General features: G+C 35.4%; 1 protein-coding gene across 4 annotated transcripts in view; it reads left to right on the top strand.

Moving 5' to 3' along the window:
• Positions 1 to 22,630, top strand: part of LOC106091895 (broad-complex core protein isoforms 1/2/3/4/5) — an 889,290-nt gene that overhangs the window by 218,400 nt on the left and 648,260 nt on the right. The window contains exon 1 of one of the 4 annotated variants that reach the window (XM_059368071.1): positions 19,757 to 20,252. The exons of 2 other annotated variants lie outside the window; for them this stretch is intronic. The gene's annotated coding sequence lies outside the window, so the exon portion shown is untranslated. Of the gene's footprint in view, positions 1 to 19,756; positions 21,691 to 22,630 lie in introns of those variants that run through there. One more of the 4 variants, XM_059368070.1, reaches the window with a different exon arrangement.

Here is a 22,630-nt window from a genome sequence, read left to right as displayed (position 1 = left end):
CGATCAGAATTATATCTACTTTGTAGGGTCGGAAAAGGATATTTCGATGAGTTGCAAACGGAATGTCTTAATGAATATGGTGGTGGTGGTGCTTTGACAACAACACACACTTGTCTAAGTTTTACAAGTTCTTGTTATGCTATTCTTTGAATGCAAAGCCTTGAATTCAAATGACCTCGAGCTGAATATGTACGAAATATCATATCATGTAGTACCTTCAGATTTCTTTTCTTCGGTAACCTCTTTCATTTACATTATCCTCCTAAAGAGGAGATTTTGAGAAATTCGAAATTTATTTTTATTTTTTCGATTTCGATTTTTTTTTTAATATTTTAAATAAGAATTTCTTTCTACAGTTGCTCAAGATGTTAAATCTGGAGATCGATTTAAACGGGATCTATATCACTATCTCTAAGCTATAACAAGACACTACGTACAAAAATTCATCCAATGAGGTGTTCAATGGTATTATCATCAGGCAGTTCTATCCAGCTTTAACCATTCTAAATTTCAATTTTTATTTTAGACCTGTTGAGCAAATCGTAATATTTTTTTTCTATTTCAGGTATATTCATGTTTATTTTTATCAACAGTATCGTAAGTATTTGAATGTCGTTTTTTTTTCTCATTAAACAATTAATACAATAGCAAGAATTCATTTAGCTGGTGGCATATTTTGCAGCCTTTTTAACGGTTTGGTATCCTATCTTGTTTCTGAAAAAACATAATGCGTTCACGCGCTCTCTTTCTTCATGACAAGTAAAGTTACGCGGCATCCTTCTTTCTAGTTTGGATATAAAGAATAATCTGAGAGAGCTACAACCCACATTTCCATCACTCAGTAATTTCGTTTGAGGACGTTCGCAACCAACTTCGCACTTAAGCGCTTGGTGATAATGAATTGGAACAGCTGAAATTGTTAGTGAAGCAGCACCAATCGTTTAAAGTTATATTGGGTTGCCCGAAAAGTAATTGCGGATTTTTCATATAGTCGGCGTTGACAAATTTTTTCACAGCTTGTGACTTTGTAATTGCATTCTTTCTTCTCTCATTTATCAGCTGTTACTTTTAGCTTGCTTTAGAAAAAAAGTGTAAAAAAAGTATATTTGATTAAAGTTCATTGTAAGTTTTATTAAAAATGCATTTACTTTCTTTTTAAAAATCCGCAATTACTTTTTGGGCAACCCAATAAGTAGTGGACATGTGTGCGTATGATCATTATTTTACGAGTGGCGTCAGACGCCACCTTGGACAATTTTAATGATGTACTTACCCCCAAGAGAAATTTGATCTACAGAAAAGGTGAAGTTTTCCACCAAGATACCGCAAGACCTTACACAAGTTTGTATACACGTACCAGCCAAAAGCTTATAAAGTATGAATGGGAATTTCCTCCATACCCACGGCTTACTAACGTCAAAACCACCTGGATTTTTTTTATAACAAGGGTCAACCGTTTTATTAGCATAGAATCGATCTCTGCCCAAGAAAAGGTAAAATGAAAAATACATATTTGCAAAAAAATGTTACAAAAAACAATTGAATTGCTCTAAAACTGACTGAAGTACTTAGTAAACTATACCATAAGGCTTAAAGTTATCATACCCACCTTTTTACTAGTTTTTATCCCACTGTGATCCGAATGTTAGGGAATATGTTCATATACTGTATATAGTGTACATTTATATCCGTTATTGTGGCAAAATCCTAAACATCTACCCATGTCCTCCTCTTTGTTGAAATCACGTCACATTTTTTTATCATATTTAAATATGGATATGTTCAGTTTCCATATTGTTTTAGTTTAGACTGACCTTCTTATTTAACGTGATGACATTTGTTTGTTGGTTTGCGCTGTTTACGCGTTTATGTTAAAATGTCGTTTTGAAAACCAAGCCCAAGTAGTGTAAGCCCACGTCAGGAACAAAGGCGGTGGCCAACTATTAACCCATCGTTCTTGTCTCCGAAGAATTATTCGACACAGATTTGGATATAGCTGACATATATATGTTCGTACTATTTGGACTTATAACATTTCAATAATGCGGCCAATTGTAAACCATCGATGCTGTAGTTTTTTTTAGATTTTTTAAAAATTTTCCGCAATATCTCCTCTAGATTTTTACTAGATGCACCGATATTCCAATATGTTGTCTTCCGATTCTGATCATTGGTCATTCGTTAATCGATTCTCAAAATTGCTGGTGAATTTCACAGAATTCTGTTCTGATTTAGATATAGCTTCCATAAAGTCAGAAAATTGGTGCGAAAAGAATAACGTAAAATATTTATTTCAGATAAGTAAGCCATTTTAAATCTGATTTGGCTAAATTTTAATTAAAAAAAGGAAAAAAAAAATCATGTTTTTAGGAAGTCTTACTCATCTGTAATTAGTGGTAAATGGTAATTAAACTTGGATTTGGGAAGTATTTTTTTTATCCAAGTTTCTTCTGAACAAGTCAAATACTCCTACAGCAAACAACGCTCTTATTTACCCAAAATATATGTGTTGGTCTAATCAGGCTCTACAGAAGCGTGATTAGACCAATACTTACTTGCGCCTCAGTAGTTTGGTAGACTGCTATGGAGAAACGTTGAAACATATGTAGCATTCAACAGGTTCAGAGAACACGTTGTCTTGGCATACGCGGAGCGATGAGGACCACGCCAACTAGGACGCTGCAGACTATTCAAGATATCCGACCCAATGACAAACAGATTATGTGTGAGGCAGCCACTGGGGCTATGAGACTTAAGGCGATGGGCGAATGGATTAAGGATGTGAGCATCTCATACCATCACGATATAATAGAGCGGCACAGTCTTGGACCGACGAAACCCTGTCGGTACGGCAAGTGTTAGCAAATAGAGGACATGCGGGGAAGATGATGAGACATCGGAACATTTCCATTGTATTCCCGGCTTTCGCGTCTAACATATACCGGCCCTTGGGTGAGGACACAATATCAGACATGAACTAAGTTAGGGGCGTGGCAGGGAAAAAAATTAAGGATTTTGTGAGTAGCACGGAATTCCTAACTTAAAATTTTTGTTTCAGGGGTTACTTTGCAGTTTTTACAGCGCACAACAAGCCGAACAATTCCTAACTTAGATTTTCTTTTTCGATTCGATTCCTAACTTTGATTTTCTTTTCAGTTTTTAGAGCGCTACAACAAGCCAATTACTGGATTGGGTGTATGTCTATAGTGGCATGGGGCAGATTCATATCTGCATCCTCTTTCCAAACTTACCTTACCAAACCTAACTTCTCAGTCATACGAAGCCTAACTTAAATGCAATCTAAATGTGCTGTTTAAACACCTTGTTTGTCAGTCATGCAATTATTACTCGATTCAAAACTAAGAATATCGTACTACAGGAACGTTTGGTTTGTGAATTCTCTTTGCAAGGGACAATAGATCCATGTTAGAAACCCTATACTCATAGAAAAAAAGTGTGCTGAAAATAGCAAACACTGTCTGCTGAATATTATTTGTTTATTTTGCTGTTATTGTACCAGTAGTTCTGCTATTACAGCAGGAGTAGTAGTGCAATTTCAGAGTAGAAGGCTTACTGCTAAGAAGTCGGTTGTTTGCTGGAAGTGACTGCTGCATAATTATGAAGAGGATGTTAGAAGAAAAAAATGCAACACATGTAAATATGTGTCTCAGTGGATGTTTATAATCACCACTGAATGTATACATTCCATAACCTTTTTTCTTTAAATTTTGATGCAAAAAGCCATGCCAGCCATGTGCACATCAGTTGACCAATAACAAAAAATGCGAACTAGCTCAGCCACACTTCGAAATGTATACCAATGGATGGATCAGGTAGCTTCTTTAAGTAATATTTCACGAATTAAAATCATCTCTACCAACAAAATTTCTAAAAAAAATCTAAAGTAATTAAATCAAGTAACAGGCAACCATAAAAAGTAGCATACATCTTTTTCAGCAGACTTGTGTACTCAAAACTGCAGAGTTTCTTAGTTGAAATAGCCGTAAGAAATATATGGTAATACAGCAGCGCTATGTTTGCTGAAGCAGCAATAATAATGTCTGCTTTCCTATTTTCAGCAGACAAAAACTGCTGTTTTTGCAAACATTTTTGCTATTTGAATAACAAATTTGGTTAAGTTTAAATAAAATGTCCTTATAATCCCTTAAATGTTATGACTGATACAAATTGTTACTTAAAAAGCTAAATCCGCCTTTAACAATTACCTCTGTTAACCTGCGCTATGCAGTTAAACATTATGCGCAGGGTCATGAACCATTTAATATGCATTTGCATGTACCGCCGACGAAAAAGATGCCAGCAACACATACAGGCAAAATCATGCAAACCATACCCATGTCGCACAAACACTATTACAAAGCTTTGTCTTATGTACGCATTCGCCAAGAGAAGTCGTGGAGTAATGAGTAAGGTAAATTTGTTCTCTTCTTTCTGTTCAAATAATGTCTTCCTTTCTCGTCTCAGAATACAATTACAGGGAGAAATTTAATATGCCGCCGTCGTCTAGCAGAAATTAGTTATCATCACTACTGCTCAGAATAGCCCAAACATACCGCGGCACACGATCTGAAATTTTGGCAAGCGTTAGAAATTAAAAAAACCAAATAATAATCTGTTATTTTGCTGGTTTTTATATAACTTTGTTTGCAGGGACTTTTAGAATTGAAATGCGAACTGCAGCGTTCGCAGAGATGGCATATTTTAATGCAGATGATTTCGCAAAGGATTTATACTACTACTTACAGACGGACGTACAACTTTCATGGTAAGTGTTAGATGAAAAATAAAACTGGACACTTTCATTTCTCTTTCAACAGTCTCTAAAATATTGTGGATATAGTAGAGTGGAACTTCTGTGAAAATTTCCAAAGCTATTGAAAATCGAAAGTGTGGACAGTATTGTTGTAATAGTTAATAAATATGAATCAGATATCAGCAAAGTGTAAATATGAAATATTTTAATAAAAAGAAACAGTAAGGAAGGGCAAAAGTCGGGCGGTGCCGACTGTATAATAGCCTACACCTACCCTATAAGTACAATGTGGGAGCTATTACCAATTCTGAACCAATTTTAATGGACCTCGGCGATCAAATATATGGCAAACAGTAATAACTACGGTTGACAAATGACAACATTTTTTGCAAATCACCCAAAATCTGACGAACATATATATGGGAGCTATATCTAATTCTGAACCGATTTCAAGCAAACTCCCCAGGTAATGTGGTAGTCGTCGAGGAAAGCAAAATTTTGGAAAAATTAGGCAAATAATGCGCTTGCAGCGGCTCTTGTGGTGACAATCTGGCGATCGGACGATCATATATATGAACCGATTTCTTCTCAGATATTGTCACAGTCGTCGAAGAAATTGTTGTACAAGTTTTTGGGAAGATTGGTCAATAAATGCGCTGGCAGTGGCTCTAGGAGTATATATATATATATATATATATATATATATATATATATATATATATATATATATATATATATATATATATATATATATATATATATATATATATATATATATATATATATATATATGAGAGCTTTATCTAAATCTGAACCGATTTCCATGAAATTCACGAGTAATGTCGAGAGTCAAGAGAAAATCCTTCCTAACCTAAGAATCGGTTAACAAATGACCATTTTTTTGCATTATTACGGGAAATCGGACGAATATATACATGGGAGCTATATCTAAATCTGAACCGCATTCTATGAAATTAACCGGTAATGTCGGGAGTCATAAGAAAATTCTTCCTGCCAAATTTCGAGAGAATCGGTTAACAAATGACCATTTTATTGCAGTATTACTGCAAATCGGACGAACATATATATGAGAGCTATATCCAAATCTGAACCGATTTTTCCCATTTTCAATACGCTTCGTCTCTAGGCCGAAAAACATGTCCATACCAAATTTGAAGACGATCGGATGAAAACTGCGACCTGTCCTTTGTACACAAATTAACATGGACAGACGGACAGATAGTCGGACAGACAGACAGACAGACAGACGGACATAGCTAAATCGAATCAGAAAGTGATTCTGAGTCGATGGGTATACTTATCAATGGGTCTATCTCACTTTCTTCTGGGTGTTACGAACTAATTCACTAAGTTATAATACCCTGTACGACAGTAGTGGTGTAGGGTATAAATACAAAGATGTGATACAAAGATTATGACAATAATTAGTATATCTACAATTGAATGAATTACTTCATGCGTGTTAGTTAAGAGTGAACTAAATAGAAGCAGAGATTTTGCACAAAAATTGCACAGATTTATTAACACACAGTACAAATTCAAACATTTTATTCCATCGATTATTTTGAGATTAGTTAAACATAACTTACAGGATTTTTCATCACTGAATGCACTGATTAAATAATAATTTAGTTCCATTTAGATAACGTTGGACCATAACAAGGTTCGTATGATGTCATTATTTTTTAGATGTACATAAGCTAAAAACGGTTAAAATTGTCTTTAGCGCTATATGAAGTTCAACTTTATTCAGAAGTATTGTAGTTTATTTTAACTCAACCATTGAGTCACCCTTTGAGTGTATACATGAGTGTACATATGTATCATCCTATTTTCACTTTTAGAGCCTATGCAAGCGCATTTATGTACCGATCTTCTAAAAGATTTTCCACAACGATTTCTTCTACGACTTCCACCGTGTTCATCGGTTTTTATCGACATCGATTCAATTTACATATGGATATAGCTCTCATTAGTAGACCCATCCGATTTTTGACTTATACTGCATTAATTTCGTTATTTTGTTAATCGATCCTCACGAAATTTGGTGATTTTCGTTGAAATCGGTTCAGACTAAAATGTAGTATGTATCTACCGATTTTCTCTTCTACGTCTTTGCAAGCGCACTAAATAACCGATTGTTTCGCACAGCAATTTCCTCTTTGATTTTCACCAATATTTTTTTGAAATTTCAGCAAATTTCATTTTCAACGACCTGCATAGTACAAGGATTTAAGTTTCCAGTTTTCCTATACATAGGAGAGCCGTCTTACTGTCATCAAATATTTTAGCTTCCCTAATGGCTCAGTGAGTTTTATTGAGATTAAAATGGTTCGTTCCTCTTGTGTCGTATGCCAATAACTGATGTCCATTGGTGCAATCCGTTCTTCTTGGAAATTTTAACCACAAATAGCTGATCGAATGTTGAGTACGTACGATAATTGAAGCACAAGTTCGATTTTCGTATATATATCCTTTAATTTTTCACAAGATTTTGTTACAAAATTCCTCTGAGTGTAGTTCAAAGGTTTTCATTTTATAGGACTAGCATTATATTTATGGTGGTGGTTCTGTCCAGCCGTTTTTACTCTTTTTCGTTCATTTGTGTCTAAAGGGCACCATATATAAACTTTCTCTGCGACCAGCGTTTATTCGCAGTAATTTTCCGTTATCAAAGACCTACACGTATGTGCCAAATTCTAAAATAGGAGAGTCACATCGCTAAGGCTACAAATTTTCTAGTTCTTTGTTTGCTGCTCAATTCCAAAATGCTGTCGAAAATTTCCCTCCAACCTTAGATTATCTTTCAACGAAACACTGAATTCGAAATTTAAGCCGCACGCCTTTTTTCTGTTCGACTTAATAATGCTTTGGACGCTGTAGGGCTAGTAATTCATTGTGTGATAGACTGAAATCCATTTCGATTAAAACAAAACTCCAGGGAACATTAAAAACTGAGAAAATTAGAAACCGATTTGATGTTCGCCTGTTTTTTCTTTCTTTTTTGCTAAAGAAAATAATTAAAAATTTTAATTAACTTTTTGTCAGTATTATTAATGATTTCGATGATGTTTGCCATTTTTTTGTGCCCCTGCAACTAAAGTCTGAAAATAGAATCAAACGAAGATGAGGGAAGACTACAACGATGAGCGGTAAAAAAAAACACCTAAATTTGAACTAGAAACGCTAAACACAGTCCCATCCATCTATCGCCATCCAATGACCCAGAGGAAAAAGCAAAGCAAAAACGATGAACTTAGAGTGTTAAATGTGAAAAAGAAAGAATGGCCAAAACATGTAAAAAAATAACATTCGAAAGAGTTCAAAATTAGGCAAAGAATGGCCAAAATTATTCACTTGAATGGCAAGCGCTTTGTTGTTGCTTCGGTTCCATCTATTTGAACGCTTTTTCTTCTAACGCCTTAGGTTGTTGCGAATCTGATATCGTTTAATTTTCGCATTTTATTATCGCTCGGACGGACAAGCAAACATATTTCTCTCCCATGCTAATGCACGGGTATGTTTGTGTGTTTGGCCATTCCTCTCTCAGCAGGGTCTATTGAACTCTGAAACTGGTGGCAAAAAAAAAAAAAAACAATAAAAACGCTGCCGTCCAACAAACCCAAAAGAAGCGCTAGAAATTCCCCCTTCCTCTCTTTCGTTGTTTCAATGCCCCTATGGCTCACTCTCTATCTCCCTTAATCGAAACCAGCGCAAAAAATATATAAACTTTCAAATACAAGTCCAAGTCCGCCGCCAGCCTCCCTTTTCCCCCTTCCCCTCACGTTGCGCTCCCCACCGCGGCTGACGTTACACCATAAAACAACGATTAATGAAACCGAAACAACTGCTGCGAATACCGGCAACATTAACCTCACAACAGCCGGCGTTGATGACGAAGAAGAAGAAGAGGCATCAGCAGCAACATGCCTGCTGTCAAAATTTGCTCATAGCTCGCACACCGACCGACGAACGTCGAAAATCGGCCCAAAACAAAGAAGAAGAAAAAAATTCGCCAACTAGCTTTGTATTTGCGAAAATGGTACAAGTTCATTGAACTCCAGCTGCCAGTCTGTCCGAAATCGCGAAAAAAAGCCTCACCGGCTAGTCGGTCGGCCTAGAAGCCATCAGCAGGAGAGAGCATTGACACGCACAAAAATAGTTCAAACATTTTATTGCGAATGGCAAAAGCATAGAAAAGAGAAAAAAGACAACAACAACAACGCCACCGCAGAAAAAAGCGTCGTTCCAAAGCAAATCTAACAGCAGATACGTCACAATGTTACGCACCGCCGTTGTTTTTTTTTTGGTTTGCGAATTTCGGCACGCTTGTTTGAGTTCGTTCACACCGTGGTGCGTATCTATGTTTTTGGCTAAGTGTGTGTGTGTGTGGTGGGGGATGCCTAGCATGCGAATGGATTTCTCACGCACAATGATGACGTATCAGTGCCATTTGATTGAGTGATATGACAAATTCATGGAAAACTATTAATTGAATTGTAACACATTCAAAAACATAAAGCCACAGACAATAGACAAACATTTTATTGTTGTTGTAATTTTCACTTTATATCCATAGACGGTGGATTTAGATTAATATTGCCAATATCGATGCGAACTGTGAACTTGAGTGGAATGTGTCTACATACAGAACAATTCCCATTACATTTCGCATTACTTCGATAGCTGTTTACCGCTGCCTCGTGCGCTGCTTGCTCATAAGGTCATCTTATGTTATAACATGTTTACATTGAAATTTTTATGATCTGGATTTAACTGCGTTTTTAGGGATTTAATTGACATACACAAGCGTGCATGCGTTTAGATTAATGTACACATCACACACATCCGCATACAATTCTTGAAAACAGTTGCATATTTTGGTACAAAACACACAGGAAAAGAACTTAAACCTTGAAAAGGCCATAAATCCGGAATTAGTGGCCAATGTAAACGTACTTTTAAGCTCAACCTCTCGCTCTGACTTGTCTGTATGCTGATTGTCTATCCTTTAGCCTATTAGATATTGATTAGACAACAGTAAGAATCTTAGTACTCTGTCTGCATCTTAATTGCTGTGGACAAGCAATTCAAGTGCTCTTCCTCCAACTTCTGGCACAATTTGGAATTCGAGATTTTCTTTATCGAGGTGTTTTGATATTGCCATCTGGATTATATGCTTATGTTTTTGTTGTGTAACTACTTAACTGTTGTTCCAGCTTAGGTTCCATTCGCTCCTAGTTGTACTACCATCATATTTGCCGATGTTCCTGCACCACCATTTGTTTTTATATCCTCCACCCACCACACATTTTTTTTGTTTTCAAAATCGAAAAATGACCCATCGGTGGCGGCATTAGGTCATTATTTATTCTGCTTGCCAACACACTGTTTAGGGGCCGATCCTTAACTTTTCAATCCTTCAAAATGTGCATGTCTTTGCAAATATCCTTGTTATATAGCGATAGTTTCGGCGAATCAGCTTCAATATTTTGATGAAACTTTTTTCTTTTGCGCTCTTTTTAAATTACTCTCAAACTAGTTTTACAATTTCAGCAGATTATTGATTGTGCCTGTCAATTGGTTTTTAATAACTTTTAGTTCCATGAAATTTTGTGCAAAAAAACTAAAACACATTAAGCAACTACAATTTTTAAATATCTCAAAAAAATGTACCAATTTTTACGAAAAACCAACTACATACTGCTTTAATGATGTCGCTTAATTCTCCTTCGCACTCTTAAGAGTATTTTCCTTCTGTAGCGCAGCAAGAAAGAAAATTATTCCACCTCATATTCTACCAAATGAAGATATCCAACTATTAAAACTGTTGGGCAAGTGTGTTTTGTCCTAAAAGTTGGATATCTTCATTTTATAGAAATATATGCGATGGAATATTTTGTATACCCTACACCACTACTGTGGTACAGGGTATTATAAGTTAGTGAATTAGTTTGTAACTCCCAAAAGAAAGAGAGATAGACATATTGATAAGTATATCGATCGACTCAGAATCACTTTCTGATATGATTTAGCTATGTCCGTCTGTCGGTCTGTTTGTGCGTCTGTCCATGTTAATTTGTGTACAAACTACAGGTCGCAATTTTTATCCGATCATCTTCAAATTTCGGCCTAGAGACGAATCCTATTGAAATTGGAAAGATCGGTTCAGAATTGGATATAGCTCCCATATATACGTTCGTCCGATTTGCAATAATACTGCAATAAAATGGTAATTTGTTAACCGATTTTCCCGAAATTTGTCAGGTAGGATTTTCTTATGACTCCCGATATTACAAGTGCATTTCATTGGCATCGGTTCAGATTTGGATGTAACTCATATACATGTTCGTCCGATTTTCAGTAATAATGCAATAAAATTGTCATTTGTTACCCGATCCTCTCGAAATTTGGCATGAAGGATTTTCTAATGACTCTCGATGTCATTGCTGAATTTCATGGAAATCGGTTCAGATCTAGATAAAGCTCTCCTATATATCGCCCGAGCCACTGCAAGCGCATTTATTGACCAATCTTCTCATTTTGTGCAGCGCTTTCCTCGATGACTTCCACAATGTCTATAAAGCTTGCTCGAAATCGGTTCAGATCTAGACATAGCTCTCATATATATATTCTCGTCCGATTTGCTTTAATATTGCAATCAATTGGTCATTTGTTAATTGATTTTTTCGAAATATGGCAGAAAGGATTTTCTCTTGGTCCTCGACATTATAGATGAATTTTATAGAAAACGGTTCAGATTTAAATATAGCTGACATATACATAGCTGTATATATGTATTAGATATAGCTTCTAGAGTCAAAGCAAGCGCAATTATTGACCCATCTTGCCAAAAAATTTGCAAAACGCTTTCCTCGATGACTGCAACAGTATCTGAGAAGTCGGCTCAGATTTTGGTATAGCTCCCTTGTTCGTCCGATTTTGAGAAATATTACAAGAAAAGGTTAATTTTTTAACCAATTCTCTCGAAATTTGGCAGGAAGGATTTTCTTTTGACTCTCAATATTAGTGGTGAATTGTAAAGAAATCGACCCAGATTTAGAAATGGCTGTCATATATGCATATCGCCAGATTTTCACCCCAAGAGCCACTGCAATCTTGCCAAAATTTTGCACAACTCGACGAGTACCTCGTTGTCTGAGAAGTTTACTCGAAATCGGTTCAGAATTAGATATAGCTCCCATATATATGCTCGTCAGATTTTAAGTATTTTGCAATAATGTTGTCATTTATCAACCGTAGTTGACAGTTTGAACATATTTGCTCGCCGTGGTCCTTTAAATTTGGTTCAGAATTGGATATAGCCCCACATTGTTCTTATAGGGTAGGTGTAGGGTATTATACAGTCGGCACCGCTCGATTTTGCCCTTCCTTCCTGTTTTTTCGTGCTGCCCTACAAAAGGAAATTACTCTAAAGAGCATAGTTTCAACCTAGAAAACATAAATTTTTTTAATTTGAAATAGAAACAGAGTATCATATGGTCTGCAGCCGGACAATATCTGATTGTATGAATTATCTACATAGAAAAATTAGATTTTTTTATTGAAATTGTGTGCAGACTTGACCAATGTCTTTAGTTTTTGTCTCTGTTTAAAGACTGGTTTTTTTGGAAAAAATTCCGAAAATCGTTCTGTCGCTGGTTCGACAAGGTTACCACCTTTGATTTTTTTAGGTTCCTTTGGCCAAAATGTTGGTGCTTACGTGCATGTGAACACACACAAATGTCAGTGTGACGACCATACTAATATTCATATATGTTGTTGTAATTTCAATCAAAACCCGAAATTAATAAATAATGAAAAACAAAGCTATTTGAAAAGAAACGAATGCAGTTTTTTTTAGTTTTTAGGTTTTGTAGTATTTTGACTGCAATAAGTTAAATAAGTACAACTTTCCAAAAACCTTTGCCAGCATCGTCCATTTGTTGTAAAGGGTGATTTTTTTGAGGTTAGGATTTTCATGCATTAGTATTTGACAGATCACGTGGGATTTCAGACATGGTGTCAAAGAGAAAGATGCTCAGTATGCTTTGACATTTCATCATGAATAGACTTACTAACGAGCAACGCTTGCAAATCATTGAATTTTATTACCAAAATCAGTATTCGGTTCGAAATGTGTTCAAATTTTGACAAATTTTGTTCAGCGATGAGGCTCATTTCTGGTTGAATGGCTACGTAAATAAGCAAAATTGCCGCATTTGAAGTGAAGAGCAACCAGAAGCCGTTCAAGAACTGCCCATGCATCCCGAAAAATGCACTGTTTGGTGTGGTTTGTACGCTGGTGGAATCATTGGACCGTATTTTTTCAAAGATGCTGTTGGACGCAACGTTACGGTGAATGAACACATTTCGAACCGAACACTGATTTTGGTAATAAAATGCAATGATTTGCAAGCGTTGCTCGTTAGTAAGTCTATTCATGATGAAATGTCAAAGCATACTGAGCATCTTTCTCTTTGACACCATGTCTGAAATCCCACGTGATCTGTCAAATACTAATGCATGAAAATCCTAACCTCAAAAAAATCACCCTATACTTGCAAAATCAAAAACACAGCACGTTCTTTCACAATCATTATTACCTCGCATAGATTTTTTGCAATAGCTTGTTAGGAAAAAAAACATTTTTATTTACGTTAGATATACACATATTTATTTATATACAAATACAAATATTTATACAAATACTTTCTTATTTATGCATCCACAAATACTAAATATTTTTCCACCCCGAGTAAGAACATGTCAGCAAGATCACTGACGCTAAAAAACACTTAGTTACAATTAGAAGTTTAGCGATCGCATCTATTTAACGTTATAACAGGTCGTGAAACGCAAAATTTTCCCTAGATGAAAAAACAAGTAATAGCAAATGAACACTTTTCATCAATATTTTCCGCTTTTTTTTTTTATATGGAGTTTCAGCGCGAAAACCGAATATAGTAGCAATCTTAAAGTAGAAAGCGAAATAAGATGACTTAAAAAAAGGCACAAAAAATATATTGGAATTTTGGCTTTAATTTTATTGAAATTGTATCTTTAGAAAACAATTGTGAAAATTGTGTCATTAGAAAAAATTATATTAAAATATTGGCTTTAAAAAAATTGATATGAAATTTTGTCTTTAAAAAGTAATTTCGATGGAGATCCGGTTATGGGTGAAGTTTTGTTTCTAGAGAATGTTACAAGAAAATTCTATGACCCTTTTAAAAAATAAAACCAAACTTCAAACAGAGTTGCCAAGCCAGAAAAATATTTCCCACCTAAATTTAAAAAAAAAAAATCCTATCAAAGCTTAAAAAATTCTACTAAATGTTCTGTAAACAAAAAATGAGATAAATTTTTCCTGCTCATCGCCGAAGGCTTGGGCTGAACAAAGTACGCATACTTGATCGTCGTTATATTCATAGACGATCTAGCCATGCCCCTCTTTCTGCCTGTTGAAATCAAGCTACATCCTATATACAAAAAATAGGTACGGTTCAAACTTGGTCTATGTTTTGATCATCTCATATATACCGACATTCCGATAAGGGTTGTAGCCCCGATTACGCTGAACAACCGTTTCAAGTTCGGATAAAGCGATATCCCGATTAAGGCCTTGGACCCAGTGAGTTGCATTGTTCCTCTCAACCAGGGCTTTCATACGTAACGATTTTCGGAAATTTTTACGATTTTTTGGACAAAATATGCTCCTTTACCCATAATGATTTGTGCATTGAACCTCGTTACGATTTGGCAATTGTTTTCAGATCTTTTTTTGATTTTAAATGAATTAAAAAGAAAGAGGTGAGAATTTCATATTTATATAATTTCATTGAAGTTTAGACTTTTAGAGAAATTTTTTTTATTAAATACTGTCTTTGGAAAATTTCATTTAAATTTCGTATTTAGAGAAAATTGCGTTAAAATTCGATCATAGATTTTATTAAAGCTGTCATTAAAATTGTGTCTTTAGAGGGTCATCCCGGTAACCGAGCTAGAGCGTGCTCTGATTTCCAGTGCGAGGCTCGTGTTTGTTTGGCGTCAATTTTAATATCGGTACCACATGTATTGAAAGAAATTCGTTTAACAAACCGAATCAACGCTTGTGATATGCACCTTATACGCAATGAATTCGATCCGTTTTTAAAACGAATCATAACTGGAGATGAAAAATGGATTGTTTACAACAACGTTAGTCGAAAACGATCATGGTCCAAGCATGGTGAACCAGCTCAAACCACTTCAAAGGCGGATATCCACAAAAAGAAGGTTATGCTGTCTGTTTGGTGGGATTGGAAGGGTGTGGTATATTTTGAGCTGCTTCCAAGGAACCAAACGATTAATTCGGATGTTTACTGTCAACAATTGGACAAATTGAATACAGCCATCAAGGAGAAGCGACCAGAATTGGTCAATCGTAAAGGTGTCATATTCCACCAGGACAACGCTAGACCGCACACATCTTTGGTCACTCGCCAAAAACTGAGTGAGCTTGGCCGGGAACTTTTGATGCATCCACCAAATAGCCCTGACTTTGCACCATCAGACTACCATTTATTTCGATCTTTGCAGAACTCCTTAAATGGTAAAACTTTCGGCAATGATGAGGCTATAAAATCGCACTTGGTTCAGTTTTTTGCAGATAAAGGCCAGAAGTTCTATGAGCGTGGAATACTAAATTTGCCAGGAAGATGACAAAAGGTTATCGAACAAAATGGCAATTATATATTTGATTAAAGTTCATTCTAAGTTTTATTAAAAATGCATTTACTTTCTTTTAAAAAATCCGCAAATACTTTTTAGGCAACCCAATAAAATATTTTATTGACATTTTGACTTTAGAGAAGTTTTTACTACAATTTTGTTTGAAATTTTGAAACGTCTTTAAAATTTAAAATTTCATTAGAATTATATATTTCTTATAGTTTTAGTGAAAATAATTGAAAACAAAATCATGCAGCCCCATTGATTTAATTGTCTAGTGGAAATCTACCCGTCGAAAGTCCCGAAATGTGATTGAATTGGTAAAATTTTGTTTGTGACGAATTTATGGCGCCATTTCAGAAAAAGTTTGACGATATAGACTATTGTTCTTGACAAATTTAACGTTTTTCACAAAAAACACCCGGCAGCACTGCCATCAACATCCGAGTATGGTTTAGATCTGATCATATTTGTATATAGCTGCAATATAGACCTATCTCCCGATTTAAGGCATAGAAGGTACAAATGAAGCAGTTCTTCATTTCTTCCTTATTAGATTCTATGAAACTCGCATCAGTTGCAGATAATATCGGACCGTATCCACTTTTTCGCTAAAATTTAGAACAGTGAGATCACCTGTAACAATATTAGAACCCTCCACAGCCGAGTTTGGTCCCCACTAGAAGATATTCGAATTTTGCTGCCATATACACAAAATAAAAGTTGTCCCAAAATTTGAGATTTTTCCTTATTTTTAGGATTTTAGCAATTAAAATGAGTCAAAGAACCAAAATTTCAAAATAAAGATGCTATCTTTAAATTTAATTTCATATTTACTACCCGGCCACCGTATCGCAGAGGTTGGCATGTCCGCCCATGACGCACAACGCCAGGGTTCGAATCCTGGCGAGACCATCAGAAAAAATTTTCAGCGGTGGTTTTCCCCTCCTAATGCTGGCAACATTTGTGAGGTACTTTGCCATGTAAAACTTCTTTCCAAAGAGGTGTCGCACTGCGGCATGCCGTTCGGACTCGGCTATAAAAAGGAGGCCCCTTATCATTGAGCATAAACTAGAATCGGACTGCACTCCTTGATATGTGAGAAGTTTGCTCCTGTTCCTTAGTGGAATGTTCATGGACAAAATTTGCAATTTACTACCCTACTTGACCATCCGTTTCAAATTTTGATCGCTGATTGAGTCTTACTGTACTTCATAGATGACTGTCTTATTATTATTATTTTTTTTAATTCTTATTTTAAACATAGCATTTAACCTAAAGAGGCTCCTATTTGTAAGGCTATTTCGCGTCCTTATATAAGGTACACTGTTGTCTTGTCCCAAAGTAAATTTCCTAGGATTTATTAACCTACCATTTAAAATAAAAAATTCTTAATATGAAGAAAAATATTTTTCACCATAGGATTTGTTTCCTTAAAAAGTTGAAAAATGTGTCACCTTTAAATTATGTTTGTTGATATTTGGGTTGAATTTTAAAAATTAGGACAAACATATTTTGCGTGTAGACTCATCACCCGATGATACATTTTGGGCTCTTAAAAGGCGCATATTGTATCAGCTTTTTTGCGAACAGAGAATTTTATTTACCTAATATTTCGCCCTTTTATTGAAGAATGTTATCCAAGTCTGGCATCTTTGCCCCACCCAAGTGCCAGAGTCAGTAAGCTGCGAAAGCCGGGTAATGACATAGGAAATGTTCAAACGTCTCGCCGGCTCTCCCGATATACCCCACAAGCTATCACTTGCCGCTCTAAGCGCTGGTATTCTATTCTGCTTTCGAAATTACCGCGGAAATGTTTAATTGTTTCGCGAGCGAAATTTGACAGTAATCAAATGTTTTTGTTTCCATAACAAAACACGTTTTTTATCGGCACTTATTGCTATATCTATTTAATTTAATTTTTCGTCCATAAATAAAGAAAATCGAACCGTTGACACCAATCAAAAAAAAAAAAAAACAAGAATTATGCTGGCAATGGTTTCAAGGGTTGCCGATAGAATTTTTTCGTAATTTTCCTCACCAAAAGCAGAATATTACTTTCCGCCTATTTTTGCCCAATGTTTTTTTTCGCTCGAAAAGCTCAGCTTTTCTCCGCATAAGAACACCCGTAGTCCTATGTGTCCTTAAATGATATCGAAAGCTATAATGACCTCCTTTATACTTTCTCTCCGTAATAGTCTCATTTGATTTGATCATTCGAAATATTTCATCGAAATCGGTTCAGATTTAGATAAAGCTGGCATGGCTGTAAATGCCAAAATTTTAGATCGATCAGATGTTTCATCAGATTTAGACAAATTTCCATATATATAATTCATCATATCTATGCGCTTTTATGGGTTTATTTGTCGCAATTTTAGTCAATTTAAATCAAAATCGGAATAGATTTGGATGTATTCTTATGTCCGTTAAATACGAACAGAGCGCGCTCTACCCGGCAAGAATTGTGATATGTATTGTAATTTTTTTATACACATTTGTCTACAAGACTCTGCATGTATGTTCGATCGCAAAAAATGCATATTTATTCCAAGATCTGTTTTCATATGAGAATACATGTCGTACAATAGCACATTTAGTAATCATCATTACGTGTTAGTTATATACAGATATCCACTGCCGCAATTGCTATGTGAGTCAAGTTTGCGTTAGACCAATATGTGAAACAACATAACAATTTCAGCCTAATTACCTACCTGCATTATGCTGTTGCATTTGTTATGCCAACAATTTACCCACTTTCCTTAAATGTCAAAGTGCGTAGGGTTGCACCTACCACTGCTCTGATTAGCATTTGTACCGTTATGTTATTTTATTAATAGCACGCAGCCCATCATCATGTGTCGTTAACTCGTGTGTTTCTTTTCGTACACATGTTGTATGTGGGTTCGTAAGAATTCGCACGTTAGGCTCTTTTTCACAAATGATACTCCCCAACTCTCACACCCCACCACCCACTAACAATCAATACAAATGATTTCCAATAAACGTCTAACCGAGTGTATTATGTGTGTGTATTTGTGAATGTGATTTTTGTATTTTTTTTAACCGCATTTGATATGAGCGCCGTAGAAATGGGAAGCCAACGAGCTTAAAAGGCTTTCTCAAACCAGCAAACCCCCCCATCAAAACAGACCATAAATAATTATGCGAATTTCTCAACGTTGTTGTTGCTTGTATTTTTGCAAATTAATACCACAACAGAAATTTGAGGTGAGGATGATCGAAGAGCATGCGAGGCAAAGAGATTTGGAGAGATTGGAGCACAAAGAGAATTTGCACAATGTGTGTGCCTGTTGTTTGTTGGTGTTGTCGTTTGAGTTCTTCTGCTGGGACTGTGGTGGCGTGGAAGAGAGTGCAAATACAATTGTGCGAATTTCTATGACGATATTGTGCTGTTGCTGTTGTTTGGGGATCGTTGTATCGCTGTTGTTGTTGTTGTTGCCACTGCTCTTTTAGGTTGTTTCTTTAATTTTTGCAAATTTTATATCTTCTATGTTGATTGTTGTTTATGCTTTTTTCTGGGATTCTCGTTATCATTATGCCTGCCTGGCTCCTTCTGTGTTTGTGTGTGAAGCATCATCCTCATCGTCATCCTCATCATCGCCTTAATCATCATAGCAACATCATTTGGAATAGAAGGGGACCTTTAGGTTAGTGTGCCGCGTAAAGGGTTAAAAGGCGACGGTGTGGTGTGGAGAAGAGGCAGGGATGATGTTAATCTAAAAATGTTTGATGCCAAATACCCACAAAATTTGTTGTTTTTGTTTTTTTGCAAATTTGCCATTTGCGAATTTCAAAGTCAAGTTGAAGAGCGCTGACTTTCGCAAGCTCTGACTCTCTCTCGCTCTCATCATAGGCTAACTAGGTGGTGGTGTATTCTTTGCAAAAATGTGTAGATTTGCTTCCTATGCTCTTTCGTGCTGCCGAATTGAGACATTCAATGGGGGATATTGTTGTTGCAGGGACAGACATTTTGCAAAATCGTCGCCGTCGCCGCCGCCACCGCTGCTGCTGGCCGTTGACTGTCTCTGCCCCAAGCCAACACATTTGCAAAATTAGGTTTTTGCAAACTTTTTTTGTTTTTGTTGTTTTGCGAATGTTGTCAATTTTCGTTGGCACCGTCGTTGCTCTTTGTTGTTTTTTGCTGTTGCTTTTTTCGCATGTGTGCGAAATAGTTTGTTTGCTTGATTTTTGCGCTGTTTTTTGCCATTTGCCATTTTTTCCCTGAGCATATTCTTTTAAGTTCTTTTAAATTGTATTTTAGTTTTTATTTCGCCATTGCTCGCAATTGATCGCGGTAAAATTTTTAGTTTTCTTCCGCACAAATTTTGGCAAATAAATCCCAAAACAATAAAATCTCGATAATACTGGACCCATGTGTGGAAGAGGGCGTTCAGTAACGCCGCTTCAAGTCTAGAACCAAATTCTAATATATTTTTTTTAAATGAAGTCCATGTCAGACTTGGCACTCGAATAAACGCGCGTGCAAGCTTCTTGAGTGTGCGTGTGTAAGTGCGAGTGTGTGTGCAACGAAAGTTTTCAATCAAAAAAAAAAAAAAAAAAAAAAGAAAAAACCCGCCCCCTTTTTTCTTTTGTCACCTTCCCCAGGCAACACAAAAAAGCCCAGCAACAGCAAAGAGAAAGAGAGCGCAAGAGCTAAGCAACAAATCAAGCGCCTTAGATTTTCTTTTGGGCCTACTAAAAGTAGAGTGCAATAAAGGTAGTTAAAGAAAATAAAATAAGATAACAACAATAAAATAAACTTCTCAATGCATTTCCTTTTCGCATTGCCGTCGGCATTTTGTTAACGAATGGCGGCGGTCTTAAACCAAACGTCGTCAACCAACCATCCAACCAGCAACCCCCTATGCATGTAAAAAGAGCACAATAAACGAATTACTTCCCAAAACGCAAGGCGACTGACGGCGACGACAAACACACATAACCACTGTCATAGTTTCAGCACAAGGCAGAGGGATGTCTAAGGCAACAGCACACAATCTCTTCCTCTCTCTGTCTATCGCCCATCAAAGGTGAAATTCTATTGCGATTTGTTAAAATACCCATTGAAAGAAATGTGAATGAATGGGAAGAAAATTTCAAGATGAAAAAACAAAATTAAAACAAAAAGTGAAATTACAAAAATGTTGCAAAAAAATAAATAAATTTTCTATTAATTTATGAAATTAAAAAACCTCAAAGGTTTACAATGAAATCAAAGAGTCAAATATAAAAAATCAAGTGGGAACAAAGTTTTTAACTAAACAAAGAACAATAACAAAAATTAATTCCTTCAAAACTCTCGATAACAAAATTCAATCAGTTCTTAAACCCATGTAATTGAAATGTAATTTATGTATTGAAAATAGAGCCATCAAAAAACTGTTTTACCTACACTCTAAAAAATCCCAAAAAATGAGAAAAGAAAGTTTATTTTGCAACGAAGTAAATTAACACCAATTCCAAGTGCCCAATACCTAAACCAAATCAAACCACAATATGATTTTTATGTTTATCAAGCCAAATTAAAAGTAAGGTTTCTTTGAAGTGAAAGAATTTAAATATTGGAAAAAAACAAAAAAATGTTTTCGCATAAAATACAGCTGCTGCACACCGTCACTTATTTCACTTATTGCTGTATTAATGAAATAGCAAAGAAATAGAATGAAAAACAGCTAAAAACAAGTTGGCAATTAAGGAAACAAACAATAAAGTTTAAAACTTAAAACAAAGCCCATAAAGCATAAGAAAAAGAAAAAGCAAACCAATCAGGCAACCAATAGAAGCTATTAAAAGAAAATGTGAAATTTAAAAACTTACAGTACAACCTGTTTAAAATTAAATTTAATATTGTTCGCTATATACTGCTGATTTTTTGTACTACTGAAATACATTTTTTCAAGGAAATCAAGAAGACACAAACGAAAAACAAACTTTTTAGTCAAACGCTTATGGAATCAAAAGAAAACTTTCGGCTACACATTTTGGTTAATTCTCTATCGCAAAATCCAACGTTTTGAGGATCAATATCAAAACTCGCCTGCATCGCGTTGCATGCACCTCCTGTCTGATTGTGATTTTATTTTTGTGGATCTAATGAACGAAAAACCATTTACATGTCTGTTCAATTGAAGAGATCTTTATTGGATTAAAATACGGCAAGTACAACCAAAATTAAAACAAAATTCTATTAAAATCACTTTCATACAGGAAGTTTTACACTGTGCAATAACAATAAGTGCTATTGCGAGTATTATTTTTTTATAGATGAGTTTACAAATTGCTTATGTTACTTTCTCGATAAACTATATATAAATGATTTGTATTTTACATCTATGTTTGGCTTAGCGACTTGCTGTTTGCCGTTTTTTCATATTAAGTTATACAATAAAAAGAATTCATATGTGATTAGGTATTGTATTCATTTAGAATTAATTTTCTATATTTACAACATGCAATAATATATTTGTATAATGACAGAAAATTCGCGCCATTTAGTATATCCAAAACTTCGCTCTCTTCAAGAATACTTTTGCCAAAAAATATCGTTCTGTATTCTGCTAAAATAGGGCAAGCTCCAACAAAATGTAATGTGTTTTCGGGGTACCTTAAATTGCAAATTGAACAAAATACATTTGAGTTATTATTTTCAGTGAAATGTTTGGCATTCAAACCAAGCGGGCCTCGTCCAGCTTTTATAATCAAGCCTGTTGCATGTGCAGTAAGATAAGTTGTATTGTAAACAGGAATAACGATCATGGAATCTCGAGTTATTTGCTCTGCAACAAAAATCATTAAGTTCCTGAGTACTCAAAGTGTCAATAATCTCCTTCCAATAATAACAAAGTACGAAGTTATGATTGGGAGGAAAGTATTGTATCTTTTCGGATATATTTGACCATTCTTTTGCCCAATATATTTTCAGCTTCAAAACTTTTTCTGCAAGTATCCGTGGCAATCTGTGTGATCCTGAACGCAGAACTCTGCTGACATAACAAACACGATTCTTTAACAAAGACATAGTTTGGCGTATTATTTGGAAGATACAAAATTTTTTAATGAAAAATCTTAGCAGTTTCTCCACACATTCATTTATCT

The sequence above is a fragment of the Stomoxys calcitrans genome, chromosome 4 (genome assembly GCF_963082655.1).
Source record: "Stomoxys calcitrans chromosome 4, idStoCalc2.1, whole genome shotgun sequence".
NCBI classification, from domain to species: Eukaryota; Metazoa; Arthropoda; class Insecta; order Diptera; family Muscidae; genus Stomoxys; species Stomoxys calcitrans.
The sequence above is the reverse complement of the archived record's forward strand: the minus strand, read 5'-3'. Positions and strand labels throughout refer to the sequence as shown.